Source organism: Empidonax traillii, unplaced genomic scaffold (assembly GCF_003031625.1).
Source record: "Empidonax traillii isolate 1590-97213 ecotype Southwest subspecies unplaced genomic scaffold, ASM303162v1 scaffold522:size797397, whole genome shotgun sequence".
NCBI lineage: Eukaryota > Metazoa > Chordata > Aves > Passeriformes > Tyrannidae > Empidonax > Empidonax traillii.
The window spans coordinates 483645-499944 of NW_020955715.1; the positions used below are offsets into that span (position 1 = coordinate 483645).

Here is a 16300-nt window from a genome sequence, read left to right on the forward strand (position 1 = left end):
AAGGAAGTTTCAATTTATTTCTTCCATGGGCATGGAGTATGTGAGGGAGCTGCATGGTCTCTGTTTCTGCTTTTTATTTTTCCTTTGATGTCCAGGGACATCACTACTGTACTGTCCACTATTCACACCAACTTTAAGCCTAGTTCTAGAATAGTCTAGTTTGTGATGCATCTGTTTTTCAGCCTGAATGTCACTACCACCATTTCTTTGCATATAAAAGTTTAGGCCATAGATCTTATCATTATATAATAGTATTTTATACAGGACATATACAACACTACACCTAATTAAAATTCTTTTGTGGCTTTATTGGACCATTGCATTGGGTCTACATGGCCTGGTTTTGGTAGAAGCGGGGCTACAGGGGTGAATTCTGTGAGAAGTTGCCAGAAGTTTCCCCCATGTGTGGCAGAGTCAATGCCAGCTGACTCCAGGATGGACCTGCTGCTGACTAATGCCAAGCAAATCAGGAATGATAGTAACACCTCCATATTACTATCTTTAAGAAGGAAAGAAAGATATTGTGCAGATGAAATTGCAGCCAGAAAAGAGTAGAGTGAGAACATGTGAACAACTATACAGACACCAAGGTCAGTAGAGAAGGAATGGGAGGAAGTGGTCCAGGCAGCAGAGCTGAGCTGGTCAGCAATGGTAGATGCAGCAGAAGCGTGGTAGAAATGCACCTATCAAGATCAGGTAGCAACAGATTTGTGGAACTGAACCTGGAAATGTAGGCTCTGAGCTGAGTTAGGGAAACCCAGATCAAGGGTTAGATTACTGGTGTTATAAAATGAGATGATGAAATGTTTATAACATCTGTTTTGAAAATTAAGTGTGTCTGGGCTATACCTGTGGTTCGAAATGATGCCAGGTGTCTGAAGAGCCATCCCAGGCCCTGATGGACACTGATGTTTTTGATATTCAGTGGGTTGTTAAGGTCTAAGCATCAGTGTTTTTGATATTCAGTGGGTTGTTAAGGTCTAAGTTAAGGGTTGTTAAAGTCTAAGCATCACAGAAACAAACACATTTAATCAAGTGATTCCTGATTTAATCCTGTTAGTTCTGAATTAAAATATGACTTTGGGGTAAAAATAATCCATTCCTGCCTAAACTGTGTTGAAGAAGCTATTGTATTTTCAGGTAAATTGCATTTTTTTTTTTTAATTTCTCTGTTATTTTCTTTATGAAGTCTAGGTTAAAAGATAATTGAGGGTAGATTTAAGGAAAAGACCATAACCAACAAACAATTACATCTGTAAAACAACTGCTATATATCAATACAGAAGTAATTTCTGAATTTGTTCTTCTTAATGCATTACATAGGCTGTGCTTGAGTGGTTCTTTTATGAACTCAACTTTTTTGTTTGTTAAATTATTTCTTCCTGTAATTATACATGCCTTCATATCCCCAAACTATAGTTTCTTTCAACTACTTTGTAGCTTTACTAATTTTGACCAGTTCTAACCACTAGGTTTTCATTCTGTGCATATTTCCCATCAATTTATGTACTTTTATTGCTGACTACAGTATTTAATAACATGACTGGAACACCCTTATTTAAAGCTATGGAATACTCAGGAATGAATAATGAAACCTAGGATGGTAGGATAACACTGTTGGTTAATGAAATGATAAATTGTAAAGAAATAAAATCAGACAGCATGGAGTAAAAAGAAACTTATTTTTCTCAAAGTTTCTTTGGGGAAAAGTTATAGAAGCAATTTTACTTTGTTGGTCTTATGAGAGTTCTCCACAAGCCTCAAGGGTTAAAAATAAATACAGACTTCTATATTTTACTAGAGAGATTAACGGTACGAGAAATTGTAAAAATGTTGAAATATTGGTAGTTATTTCTCCACTATATATTGGTCACAAAAAGGTGCTGGAGAGAGTCATGTCTCTTGTCATCAAAACTAATGCAATTCTTTTTGATAACTTTAATAAAATAATGGGTGGTAGAGTGTATAACATGGGAAAGTTATAAAACAACTTTATAAGCAGATCACATAGAAGTGGGTTGTAACTCAATTTTTTATCATAAAGTAAGTTAACATCTTACAAACACCCTACCCTACAGATTAAAGTTTACCCTGGTAATATTGTCTGTGTATAGTTATTACAAAATCAGCTTGAATGAGATACTAACAAATTAATGGTAAAAGACGCTTGAATTTCTCTAAATCAGACCTACCAAAACTCCGAGGAATTCATATTTCAAGGGCAGAGGAAAACATCTGACACAGCTGTTTTGTGAGCCCAGCAGGGAAGGTGTGCTACTGGACCTGTTTGTGAACAGAGAAAGACTTGGGGGCGATGTGATGATTAGAGGCTATCTTGGACACAGTGATCATGTAATGATAGAATCTTCGGTTCTTTGAGAAGTAAGGAGACAACAAAACTGCCAGCTTGGATTTCCTGAGGGCAGACTTTGGCCTGTTTAGCATCCCAGTTGACAGAATCCCTTGGGAGACAGTCCTGAAGTGCAAAAAGAATCCAACAAGGCTGGATGTCCTTCAAGTAGCAATTCCTAAAGTCATATGTGCCAGAAGACAAGCTGGTGGGGAAGATTAACTGGCTTAAGAAATACTTCTGGCAGGAACTCAAAAGAAAAAAAAGGCAAGTTTATGACCTTTGGAGGAAGGGATGGTTCACTCAGGAGGACTAAAAGGGTCTCACGAGTTTATGTAGAGAGAAAATTAGAATGGCAAAAGCCCAACTACAACTTAATCTGGCCACTGTCATAACAGACAATGCAAAATATTTCTACAAATACATCAATGACCAAAAGAGGGTCTTGGAAAATCTGCATCTTTTATTGTATGGAGGAGGAAACATAATGACAAAGGATGAAGAAAAGGATGATGTTGTTAATGCCTTCTTGCTAATAGTAAGACAAATAATTCTCAGGGTACCCAACCTCCTGAGTTGGGAGATAGGTACAGGGAGTAGAGTAAAACACCCATAATCCAGAGGAAAAGGTAAGGAACCTGCAACACCACATAGACATGCACAAGTCTAAGGGGATGAATGGGATCCATCCGGGGGAAGTGAGAGAGCTGGTGGAGGTGGTCATTGAGCCACTTTCCATCATGTAAAGAATCACAAAATCACAGAATAAGTCCAGTTGAAAGGGACCCACAAGGATCACTGAGTCCAACACCTGGCCCTGCACAGGACCATCCCCAAGAGTCACACCATGTGTCTGAGAGCATTGTCCAAACACTTCTTGAACTCCATCAGGCTTGATGCTGTTACCAATTTACCAGCAGTCCTGGCTAACCGCGGAGGTTCCAGTCGACTGAAAGTTGACAAATGTGATGCCCATCTACAAGAAAGGCTGTAAGGAGGATCTGAGGAACTACAGGTCTTTCAGCCGGGCCTTCATTCTGAGGAAGATTATGCAGCAGTTCATCTCATGGTACATACAGGACAACCAGATGATCAGCCCACACAGCATGGGTTTAGGAATGGCAGGTCCTGTTTGACTAACCTGGTCTCCTTGTACATTAAGACCCAGTCAGCAGATGAGGGAAAGGCTGTGGATGTTGTCTACCTGGACCTTAGTAAAGCTCTTTGTTGCAGTCTGCTTAAATATTGAAGAAAGAACTTCAGATTCGAATATTTAACAGTTTTAGTTCTCTGGAATGTAGGATGTGTGGTTTCACTGCTCACACCGAGCTGTGTCCCAGGCCGTGCAGGGTCTCATTTCAGCTGCAGCTCCCTGGTCCCCAGAAATATAGTGAGGCTGGAAGGGTAAGACATAACTCATGCATGTGGCACAGGGGTCTCAGTTCTCTCCAGGCTGTCAGAGTCTCAGTCTCCCATGGCAGGCAGGCAGTGTGCAGGGGTGCAGAAAAGGGGAGGAGAAGTAAGGAGAGACTCCTATGGCAACCAGTTCTCTCTCCCTTTCCTCTTCCCTGATTTTCCAAAAACTTTTTGTCCTCAAGTTTTATAGTGTTTAAAGGAGGTTGTACATGGTTTCTTGGCATGTAGCCAGTTCAAATGTCCAAGGAGATATGATAACCTTAAACAATGGCGGGATCTTTTGGCAGGAAAAGTCCCGTGGGAAGTCCTGGTGAGAACTTAGGGCAAAGAGCTGACAGAGAATTTTTGGTAGGAAGTTTTTGACAGGCAGAACAATGGTGAAACATAATTTTTGGCATTTCTATACTATCTGTGTGTTATACCCTTAATACTGTTTCCCACAGCATTGTCTTGGAGAAACTGGCTACTTATGGTTTTGATGGGTAAACTCTTCACTGGGTAAACAACTGGATACTGAATGGACAGGCCCTGAGAGTGGTGGTGAATGGAGTTAAACCCAGATGGCAACCAGTCACTAGTGGTGTTCCCTAGGGTTCAGTCCTGTTTAATATCTTTATCAATGATCTGGATGAGGGGATGGAGTGTGAGTTTGGTCAGTTTGCAGATGTAACCAAGTTGGGTGGCAGTGTTGATTTGCTGGAAGGTAGGAGGGATCTGGATAGGTTGTCTTGATGGGCTAAGGTACATGATATGAGGTTCAATAAAGTCAAGTGCTGAGTCCTGCACTTGGGTCACAACAATCCCATGCATCTCTACAGACTGGGAGAAAAGTGGCGGGAAAGTTGTCCAACAGAAAAGAATCTGGGGGTGCTGGTCAACAGCTGGCTGAACATGAATCAGCTTTCCTCCCAGGTGGCCATGGAGGCTAGTGGAATTGTGGTTTGTATCAGAAATAGTGTGGCCAGCAGGACTACAGCAGTGGTCATCTGTCTATGTTTGGGAATGGTGAGACTGCACCTCAATTCTGCTTTTCTCACTACAAAAAAGACATTGAGGTGCTAGAGTATGCCCAAAGAAGGGCAGTGGAGCTGACGAAGGACCTGGAGAACAAGCATTATGAGGAGCAGCCAAGGAGGCGGGGTTTATTTATCCTGGAGAAAAGGAGAATGAGGGGAGACCTTATTCGCCTCTTCAACTGCCTGAAAGGAGGCTGTAATAAAGGGGTGGGGAGGGAGGTATCAATCTCTTCTCCCAAATAGCAAGTGATAGAACAAGAGGAAATGGCCTCAAGTTGCTCCAGGAGGGGTTTAGATTGGATATTAGGAGAAAATTCTTCACTGAAAGGAGGGTCATGCATTGGAACAGGCTGCCCAGTGAAGTGGTGGAGTCACAAGCCCTGGAGATAATTTAAAAGAAGTGTGGAGATGGCGCATAGCTCAGTGGCAAACTTTGCAGTACTTGGTTAGTGATTGGGCTAGATGATCTTAGAAGTACTTTCCAACCTAAATGATTCTATTCTACTCTAGAGAGTAGCGATAGTTTTTTTTTTCTTGACAAACCAGTATGGAACAAATAGGGGCTTGAAGAAAAAAACTGTATTGATATTCAGTAATATTGTTTGAATGGGAAGGAAAGCAAATGACTGAGGCAGCTACGGGACTTTCAGAGTGACCTTGGCTATTCAATTAAAATAAATCTTAAAGGAAATAATTATTATACGAATTGAGTCAAATGAAAAAGGCTTGATGTGCATTTGCAAAATAGTATTGAATTGACCTTTCATCTTTCTTAGAGAAGATGGACTGTTTTACTGTCACCTTATCTTTTAGAACTTCCATAAAGTACTCAACAAGATGATTAATAAAAAGTTATTCTTAAATGAGAAAAGGGATAGGAGAAACCTATAAAGTCAACAGAAAAAAAAAGATTGCAACTGGTTTTACTGAGTGAAAGCATCAACTCAGAGTGATGTTGTTAATGAAACAATCTCAAAGAGGTAAGTAACAGAAAAGAGACCAATTCTAACTGTGTAAATGAAAGGTAATATACTTAAAATCTAGGGAACAATTTCTCATTTTGTCCTGATTGCAGAGAGAGGGTGGAGCTTAGTGCTGTGTGGGCATGGCCAGGTTGCTTTTCTGTACCACCCACATCATCACTGGGTACCATGGCTTGCAGAGGAAAAGCTGGGTGTCCCATAGGACGTGCACCAGTTTGCCTCACTTTCTTCAGCAGGGGATCTGTCAAGATCAACCCCTGAAGACTCGGTCCGCCTGTTACCACTGCCGGTCTCCATCTCATTTTCTTGGGAATGCATTTACAGGACAGAACCGGGATTCAGCCATACTGCTGGATCAACTGCACAGCAGAGCCATAGAAACAGCAGTGCAGACACCTGAGTGGAACTGAGCCCAGAGGAGCAGCGGTACGCGCTGACTTGGATGACCTAGCTTTTAGGGGGCTTGTTTGTTGTTTTTCGTTGTTTTTTGGGATGGGGGGGTGGGAAACATTAGCCACAGTAGCTCCCCCTGCCTTCTTGCTTTTTTTTGCTGACAGGCATGTGGTGCAGTGTGTGGAACAGTCAACACATTGCCTTTCTCTGGTGAAGCCACGTGGACACAACTTACAGGAAGTGGCCACTGTCTTGTTTTTGTTCCCAGTAGTGTACATTTTTTGTGGTTAAAACACCTTCTCCTTCTCTATACTTTTACTATTAATACTTCTGTTTTAGTGTGCGTGTCTTATTCCATTGCTTTGTGCTTTCAGTAAATTGTTATCTCAACCCATAGTCTCTGGTTTTGTCCCTCTCTTATCAGAGGGGATGGGATAAAGGGAGTGGCTTATTTGGAGTTTAATTTCCAGCTAGTATTAAAAATGACACACTATTAAAAGATATAAAAAATGTAATGAAAAAGTAAGATATGATTCAAGAAAATCTAATTGTATTTTTTCCTTTAGAAGAAAAAGAAATAGTTCTCCTTCAGAAGTCACTAAGATGATTTAATATATAAAATATGATTCTTGTCACGTGTGTTTCTACAGGTTACACTTTAAAAATCAATGTCAGACACAGTGATATGCATAGGCTAATCTCATTACCCCACAAACAGAATGGACAGGTTTTCAAGAAGCAGGCTTTGGTATAAGGCAATAGAAATAGAATGGTTTTGGCTCTTCTTAATTAAAACAGCTTATTTTCCTACTTCATGCTTATCATTTCACTTTATTTACCAGCATATAATATTGGGCAAGAGATCAAATGGGTAAAAGTTGGCTGTGAATTAAATAAGGATGAGAAATAAAGGATGAATTCTAACAAAAAGCTGTGTGTTTTGAGTAAAATAGCAACAGCAAGATCAAGAGGCCTAAGGACTTTTTAAATGATACTTGATAAGTTTATGAAATGGATTATATGACATGGTTGTCTGTAATGGCAGGTGCTGCATCCAGGCAGTTCATCATAGGAACAAAAGAAACAGGATTAGGAAGAAATTATTGCAATAATCTTATCTGCAATTTTCAGATATGTGTCCTACGGTTAGAAGGTGTGGAGCAATGAAGCAGTCTGCTCAGTGTAGCAGCAAGAAGCAATCAGCTGTAGTTAGCTTCATTCTCTTTGTTATTATCTATAGCTCTGCTGATTTGATTCGATGATTTCTTTGGATTTTGTCTGCCTTTAAGGACAAGGTCAACAAAACAGTAATTCAGAGAGTGTTTAAGGAAAATACCAATATATTAGCAAATACAGAAAGCTAGGAGTCAATATAACTGGAGCAGAATTTGTAAGGTGCTCATGATGTTTGCCTGCAGGTAGAAAAAAGGACAAAGTGTGAAAGAAATTAAAATCTAAGGAACAGTAACTCTTCAGAGGTCTTATTTATCTTTAGGTTTTAAACTGAATTTTCCATGACTTGAAGGAAGAGTAGTCTCTGTTGTCCCATGCTGTCAAAATTTTATGTTTGAGTACTGCTACTGTTGATGTATACCCTTTGCTCTAGTGTTTAAAAGATGCTTCTGGGCTGCAATATCAATCAGCAGTATTCTTTAGAAATGTCAATAGCTGGCATATTAGCACTTAAAATCTATATCCCTTATAAATGGGGAGCACTTGACATTCATTCTGTACCACACAGCAATACTTAGATAGTGACACTATAGAAGAGAGTGAAGAAAGAACAAATATAAACTTTGAATCTTAGAAAGTGAAAAAGGACTCCAAAAGTAATGGAAAAATGGTACCCGAACAAAGTTCTGGACCCACTGATACCTGGAGGGGCTTTGCTACTGAATTCAAAGGGATCCAGTTTTCATAATTAATATTTATATTTAGGAAAGTACTTGTTCTAGAGTATTTACTTAAGGAATATGATTTTTTCTGTAGCTTTGGTATTTAAAGTAGAAATGTTCTGCAACATATAAGGATAACATTTTTTCTTAACTGTTTAGACTGTAAATTCTTTGGATAAAAGATCTGTTACAGTGTTAAAGATCTGTTACTCTGAAACAACAGGTTCCATCTTCTAGTAGTTGTAATAGTGTTATTGCATACTGAAAACCCCTCGCTCAGAATGTTAATAATACCAGTAATTACAGAATTGTTACCTATAGTTAGTATCACATGGATATTATTCAAAGCAATGTTGGTCCAACCTAGTAATAACACTGCTAGTAATATAATAGAGCACAGTTTCTTGCCTCAAACCAAGAACATTGCTTAAAACAGAATATTCCCTGGCTTCTGTCCATCACAGTAGTGTAACTCTTTTTGTTAATATCTAACATCCATTCCACAACTTCTACCTCTATCAAAGCCACTCATGGAGACAACATTCTTGAAAAAAAAAAAAAAAAAACCATATCAAAGTATCAATAAACTTTGGAATGAAAGAAAAAAAAAAACAAACACAAAAACCCACTTAATAGTTCTTGTAAAAAACATTTCTACAGCAGTGGGATTGTGCAAGGAACTTTACAAATATAACACATCTGCTACTACTATCATCACTGAATAAATTAGAACATGTCCACAGTACGCTCAAAGGCTTAATCTATATGGAAATAGCTAAACTATATTTATGCTAACAAGATTATATATTGATTAGTTCTGTTGGGTTTGGTAGATCTAATTCATAAAGCAGCATAACAAGTAAGATATGATTTCTAACTTAGTGCTGTGTCACTCAGGAGCTATGCCCTCTGTGACCACCTATTGAAGTGATTAGGCCTTCTGTCACTAAGGCTCAGGCACATGGAAAGAAGGAGACACTGCTCGATGACTGTGCTACCATCCCAAACTCCAGTCTCTAGTTCTATGCAGTGTGGCTGCATGCACTTGATATCACTGCAGTTTAGCTACACCATTCTTGACAGCTTATTCAATGGCTTTGTGCTCCATCCTGAGCTGACATTCAGATATTTTGATTGGTATGCAAGCTACCTAAAGGCAATTTTCACTATGTCTGCATAAACTACAGGCCAGGCTGCAGCAAGTTGAAAACCAATTATTAGATTATCTTAGCACAGGGAACTTACACAAACATTCAAGACCAATGGCCTTAAAGAGTCTTACTGCTTAAATTAACCTTTCATGTCAACTTTTATCTTACTCTGATTTTTTCAGCAGTTTTTATAATCAGTTTTGATTTGCCTATCTTACATGTTTTCACCTATTTGACACCCTTGCAAGACATTTGAATGAACTGCATTTTAATGAAGCATGCTGGAAAATCCATTTGTCTTCAGTTCTGCCATTTTTGTTCACATCTACAATCAGCTAATATAATAAAAAAGACTGGCTCAAGAATGCAGTGCTGCTTAACATAATGGTTACTCTGATGATCCCTAAGGAATGAAGCTGAAACTAACACAGTGATTCTGTAACATGGCCATCACTAGAGTTCAGGGAACCTGCCTGATTCAAATATACTTGGCTGTAGGATAAGCTGGAATGAGGGGATTCATCAATGATTTCATGGGTGCACTGACAAAAATAAGAAGCTTACTGTTGACTTTTTGTTAACAGATTTTGATAAAGACATCACTGTTAAAACATCATAATTTAGTAGACCTCTCTCATGACTTTGTGTAAGGCGATATATCAGTTTAAGGCCACAATGACAGTTCTGTGTGATTAGGAAAAAGACACCCCCCCACCTCTCACACCTGGAGGGGGAATTCCCAGAAACCCATTGTAAGGTGATAAGGCTACATAAAAAGGGAAAAAGAGACTCCTGATGGCTTCCTGAAAGACCCCAGCACCTGGGTGAGACTTCCCAGCAACAGACTAATAGGATCAAGGAAGGATGTAATAGTATGTAAGATAGCATGGCCTTTCTTCAAAAACATCCTGATGGGAACAAAGGAAGCCAGTTCTTAGGCCTATGTCATCTTAAAATGTCATATCAATAAAGGTTATTTCATGAATACTAAAAGTTAGTCCAGTTTGGGGTTTTGTTGTTGTTGTTGTTGTTTTTAAGTGCGGCAGGCTCGTTAACAGCGGAATAACTCGTAGGAGAAACTTGCTGAGAAGGTTCTCCATTGCTATTAAGTGCAGTCCCCAAAAGTCCTGTCCATCTCAGTGAATCTGTCAAGTGAAGAGTTGCCCCCTAAGGAGACACTAACTGACTGTTTTTGGACTTTAAAGGCTTTGAACTCCCAGGAGGGGGACATTAATAGCCAAAAAATATATTAATTCCGGTGGGACGGAAAATCCTTCATTTTTGCTCCTTTTCACATGGCACTTTGTTTACCGTTCCTGTTCTCAAATTTCACCCTTTAATCCATGAGAATAAAGCATTAATATTCAGTTCCCCTGACTGTATTTTGAAGGTTCTCTAAACTCTGTTCATCAGCTTGTGGATACAGCTCATGAAAAATATGAAATTAAGATTGACAGAAGGACACAAGGAACAGCAAATACAGTCTAAGGAAAAAAGAAGAGCAAATGTTAATGGAATGGAACTCAGTAGGTCATGAACGTAGATCAAGAACAATTATCTATGAAATGCTGCAAGGAACATAGCAGACTCATGAGGATAGAATTTCATGTCAGTGAGATGAAATGTTGAAGATTAATTCCTGTGACTCTTATTTAAAGTATGTACCGATTTTCTCACAACATGCATCTGATCTACTATAGAACAGTAGATTTAAAAGCAGAAGTTCAGCTAAATGTTGCTAGTACCTTGAAGAGGAGAGGGCTCTTAATTCAGAAAATGAGCATCTTTCTGATAAGTCATGGCTGATATTTAAACTTATTGAGAGATTATCTTTTGAAAATTTAGTTTAGAGTTAATGAGTCAGACAAATGAAACATGCGTGTTTAAAAGGGTCTAATTCACTAAATTAACATTAACTACAAATCACATATTCATAATTATGTTTTAATGGTGTGATTTATTCTTCTGAGTTCCACTAACATAAAAGTATTAGTGGACCTGGGCTTAGATTGTAGGTTCTTAGTAATACTGCATCTGACTGACATGGTGTGTTGTTTTAAAACACCCACTACCTTAGCTTTGATGGAGGGCTGAAACTATTATCTTAAATAATCAAAACAGACTGACAGAGTAACTCTTTACTATTTTACTTCCCCAAATGTTGTTTCTGCCATTTTCAGGACCCTTCAAGTGCAAGAGTTTACAAGGTCTTCTTGAATGTCTTCTGTAGAATAGCAGTTTTCATTAATTACAGATAAAGGAACTGGCTGCCACCAGTTCCAGGAGCAGTATCTGACTTGGTTGCTTGTTCTAGTTGGTGACTGGCCAGAAATACAGCCAGTTAGTGTATCAAAACCAGATTGAGGTAATATCACCTCTGTCATGTGTCTACAGCTAAGTAGGGTAAGAAAATGTTCATGTGATTAGGTTTCTGTGTCTGATACAGACATGGAAGAAGGGATTTCAAGGATCTACAGATATTGCAGGCATGAATATATGGTATCTGTGTTCTCAGCTGAGAAAAGCAGAGGCTGGATCCTGTTACCAAATAAATCCCAAATTTCATTTGTCAGAACTGCTGCCAATTAAATACTGTCAAGGGCACTACCTGTTTGAAATATCTGGAAACACCTTTGAAACTTGCCTAAGGTAAGATACATTTTTCTGCTTTTAGAATCATAGAATCATATAAACATTTATGTTAGAAAAGACTTTTAATTAAGATCATGGGGTCCCATTGTTAACCCACCTCTTAAATGTTAACTGTTAATTCACCACCCACTGCCAAATCCACCACTTAACCACGTCCCTAAGTGCCACGTTTACATGTCTTTTAAATACTTTCAGGGATAGTGACTCAACCGCTGGGCAGCCTGTTCCAGTGCTTGATCACCTTTTAAAAACATTGTTGAGAAGTATATTTCTTCCAGTATTTCTCTGACCTTCACGTAAATGATTGTCCTAGGTAAACAAAATATAAACATCTCCCAGTAAAATAGCCTTCCCCTGCTAATTAACCATCTCCATTGCTTGCCCATCAATGCATCACATTAGCTATAGTCAATAATAATCAGCCCATCTCCCTGGATTTTTCCAAAGCAACGTCTAGTTCCATATTGCCAGTACTGAAAACTGAGGTCTGGTCTCCTTAGGAAGAGGAGTGTGCTCTGAGTGCAAGTGCCCAGGTGCTGGCAGCTGCGCCAGAAGCAGCAGTAGCAGCATCCCTGGGGACTGTGCCGGGTGTCCCTGTGTGTGTATGGCTAGTTCCATGGGAGCCCCTGGTGGTCTAGTGGTTAAGGACGCGGCGCTGTCACTGCCGAGGCCCGGGTTCGATTCCCGGTCGGGGAAACTCCCCGGGCAGATGGAGCTCGTTAGCCCTGTAAGGCAATCCATCTACGTCCTGAGGACCTCGCTGCCACCGTCCAAGCTCGCTTGGGCCCAGCAGATGAACCTCAGGATTAAAGGGTGGGCTCAGTTCCACACACACTGTGTCTCACCTAAAAAATCCAGTGCGCAGGCTGGAAGGTGTAAAGACCTTCCCCAGTTCTTCGTTCATGAAGACTGGCCATTACTTACTTATGGCTAGTTCCAGTGGCTCCAGCGGCTCCAGCGGCCCCAGCACAGGGCACAGCTGAGCCCCTCAGCCACGGGCAGGAGGATGGGTGAGAGCCCGGGAAAAGCCTGGGCAAGGGAGGGCAAAATGCTGCCCGGCAGCCAGGGCTGAGGGAGGGGAACCAGGTGAGAAACAGCCCTGCAAGCCCTGAGAGCAGAGCGGAAGGAGAGCGGGAGGGGAGGAGAGACCCCAGCAGGGATGGCCCTGCAGCCCTGGAGAGACCCTATCAGAGCAAGTGTTTCCCTGTGTCCCGTGAGAAGGCCCCAGGGTGGAGCAGGGAAATGTGTGAGGAGGAAGGAGTGGCAGAGAGGAGGTATAATGGACTGACTGTGTTCCCCCATTCCCCATCACTCTGCTCCTGCTCTCTCAGGGAAAATAGGTAATCAGGGATGGAGGAGTAAAGAAGAGGAGATACAAGGACTGCCTGAAACAATCCCTCAACCTTGATCATATTGACCACCATCATTGGTCTACCCTGACCTCCAATCGGGAGACCCGGAGACACACCATCTATAACGCTGCTGCTGCTTTTGAGAACACACGCAGGATCACTCTCAAGGAGAAAGGACGACACAGAAAGAATTGAGTCTCATCTATATCACCTGGGGAGTCTTTCTGCTGTGCCTTCTGCAACCGGACTTGTCTATCTCACATTGGCCTTTTTAGCCATCAGCGCGCTTGTAGCAAGCGTGGGTAGAGCCCTTCTCAAATCTTCGTTCGCAAAACCTAGCCATGATGACTCTATTTTACTTGGCAATAGATCAAATCAATTTTTCTATGTTAAGTCTGCTTTGCTCATGACAGTAATTGTTAAGTGCCTTTCTCTTTATCGTGACCTGTGAGCTTTTCCATCTTGTTTTCTCCCTCTGTCTTGTTAAGGAGTGGGAGTGAGAGAGCAGCTGGGTGCACATCTGGTAACCAGACAAGATCAACCCACGATGAGGGATTATTTTATCTGACCCTATTGCATTATGTAAGATGCATGATAATGCAACCCTTTTTATCTGTAAAGTTTTTGCATTCATAAACCAGGTAACTTTATTAGTATATTTTTCCACAGTGATGCCCTTATCTTTCCTCTTTCCCTTCCTCCCAGATCAGCACTATTTAAACTGTCATATTGCAGTCACAGTTGAAAGTCTTAACATATAGGTTGGATGTTACTGTAATATCATGGAAAAAGTTGCAGTTTTTCCATGTAAAAGAGGTAGCTATAGAAGGCACTGCACTTGTTATTGTCTGCTGACTGTCAGACTGGAACATGTACAGTCTACCTTGTACAGAAACACAGAATCATTAAGGTTGGAAGGGACCTCTGGAGATTATGTAGTCCAATCTCCCTGCCATGGCAGTGTCACCTAGAGCAGGTTACACAGGCACACATCCAGATGGGTTTTGAACACCGCAAGAGAGGAAGGGTCCACAGAATCCCTGGCAAGCCTGTTCCAATGCTCTGCCACTCTCAACATAAAGTTCTTCCTTCATGTTGTGATGGATCTTCTTGTGTTTTAGTTTATAGCCATTGCTCTCTGTCCTGTTGTTGGGCACCACGGAAAAAAGTCTGGCACCGTCCTCTTGGCACCTGCCTTTGAGATATTTGTATGAATTAATGAGATCCCCTCTCAGTCTTCTCTAGACAACAAGTCCAGCTCCTGTGGTCTCTCATCATAAGAAAGATGCTCCAGAACCCAGCAGACTAGGCTGTTTAAAGTTGGAGACATTTGCTAGCTGTGACCTTGAAAACCGACAGCTGGGCTTATCTTGGCAAAAGATTACATAAATTTGAGGACTTTGATTATTTAACCTATCTACAAGGATGCTGGGCATCTTTCAAACCGTGTTTTAAAGAGATCAGAATTGGTTTTGTGAATTAGTGTCATTTTAGGTGATCTAAAGGTTAATCAGTAAGCTATGCTAAAACTAAACTTAATTGACCTTAGGTTTTGTACTGCCTTTTCTGAGACACAAGTTCTGTGATCCAGCAACTAATTTGTTACAGAGCTGAAAGGAACTTTACTGTGTAGGTACTTAAGCACTCTATAAGGACAGGGTAATAAACCTTGCTGCTGGAATTAATTGAAGGTGGGCATCTGGATATGTGCACAGTTCTGAAAAAGGTTTCTGATTTTATCTGTCAGGAATTACCCAGCTCATCTCAGAGCAGAATAACAATTTCCTCTTGGCTGGTGAATAAATACCCCATAAAATGACTAATGGACTATTTAATTGCCATATCGAAAAGAGCATGGTTGTGACTAATGTACAAAATAAACCAACTTTGGCAACCTCATACAGTACTTACCAGCCTTAAAGTAATGAAGCATGATGATGAGATCTATACTTGATCCTAACTACTCTGTTATTCATGTCAAAGTTTTCTTCTCAAGAAATTAAATGCTTTTGCAACAATGTTCAGTACATGAATGAACTTGGCTCTTGCAGTATAAATCACCAATTTTGCCCTGAATCATTATTTGTTTTAGTCTTAGATACTATCTTTTCCTAATGTGTCATCAGTGAGGGAAATGTAGTTGTCAAATGACATATTTAATTCCAACATTAGAAAGCCTAAAGTAAATAATAATTCTTTGTTTGTATTTCACTGGTGCATAAAATTGCAAAGTTCCAATGTTTTTAACTGTCTTTTCTTGTGTATCTGTTAAAATCAACCTCAACTAATGGAGAAATATGTAGCGTAGCTGTCAGTTCACATCCGGTCTATTGATGCAACACTGTTTATTGCACAACAGTAAGTACACTGCTGGTAGTCTATATGAGAGTACAGAATCAGGCTACAGGGCGAAAGAAACTGAAAATTATTGTTGCCTGCTCTGTCTGACATTCTTCAAGTGTGTGAATTATAAAGCAGTTTTCAGGGACTACATTGCCAAAATTAACACTAATCAATGCTTTTATTAACAGATGCAATAGTAAGACAAAATTGTTTTAAGCTCTAATTTAACAAAACTTTAAAGGGTATGTGTAAATTCTATCCAAGACAATTTATAATTGAGATGTTAGCATTTAGTTGGCAATTCACTGCTTTTCGCTATATCTGCTAAAATCAGAAATAGGACTTGCAGTACATGGAATACATAGGATGCTGAAATCCATGCTTTGTGTGCTTTGTGAGCAGAAGTTTATGTGCAGAATTTTAGAGCTCCTGCAGAGCTTGAAGTGTCCATGGCAGGAGGGCTGGATCTAGGTAACCTTAAGGTCCCTTCCAACCCAAACCATTGTATGATTCTATGAATTTAAATGAAGCAATTGAAAGGGAAAGAACCAAAAAAAATCAAGCAGTAAGAAATGCACTCAGTATACATAAGTTCTTACAATGATCAAACCCACAAATATGATTATAGTACATTTTTAAATATTTGTAAACATCAATTCAAAACAATTTTTAATTAAACATCTTAGTGAACCCTTTTTTGCACATACATTTTATTTATTTGTGCTGACTAGCTGTTGTACTCTTTAGTA

General features: G+C 39.9%; 1 long non-coding RNA gene across 1 annotated transcript; it reads left to right on the forward strand.

Moving 5' to 3' along the window:
* Positions 1–360: 360 nt before the first annotated feature.
* On the forward strand, positions 361–6007 carry LOC114064173. Its single transcript, XR_003572698.1, has 3 exons — positions 361–590; positions 5596–5762; positions 5858–6007. It is a non-coding gene; the product is annotated as an uncharacterized LOC114064173 (long non-coding RNA).
* The last annotated feature ends 10293 nt before the right edge of the window (positions 6008–16300 follow it).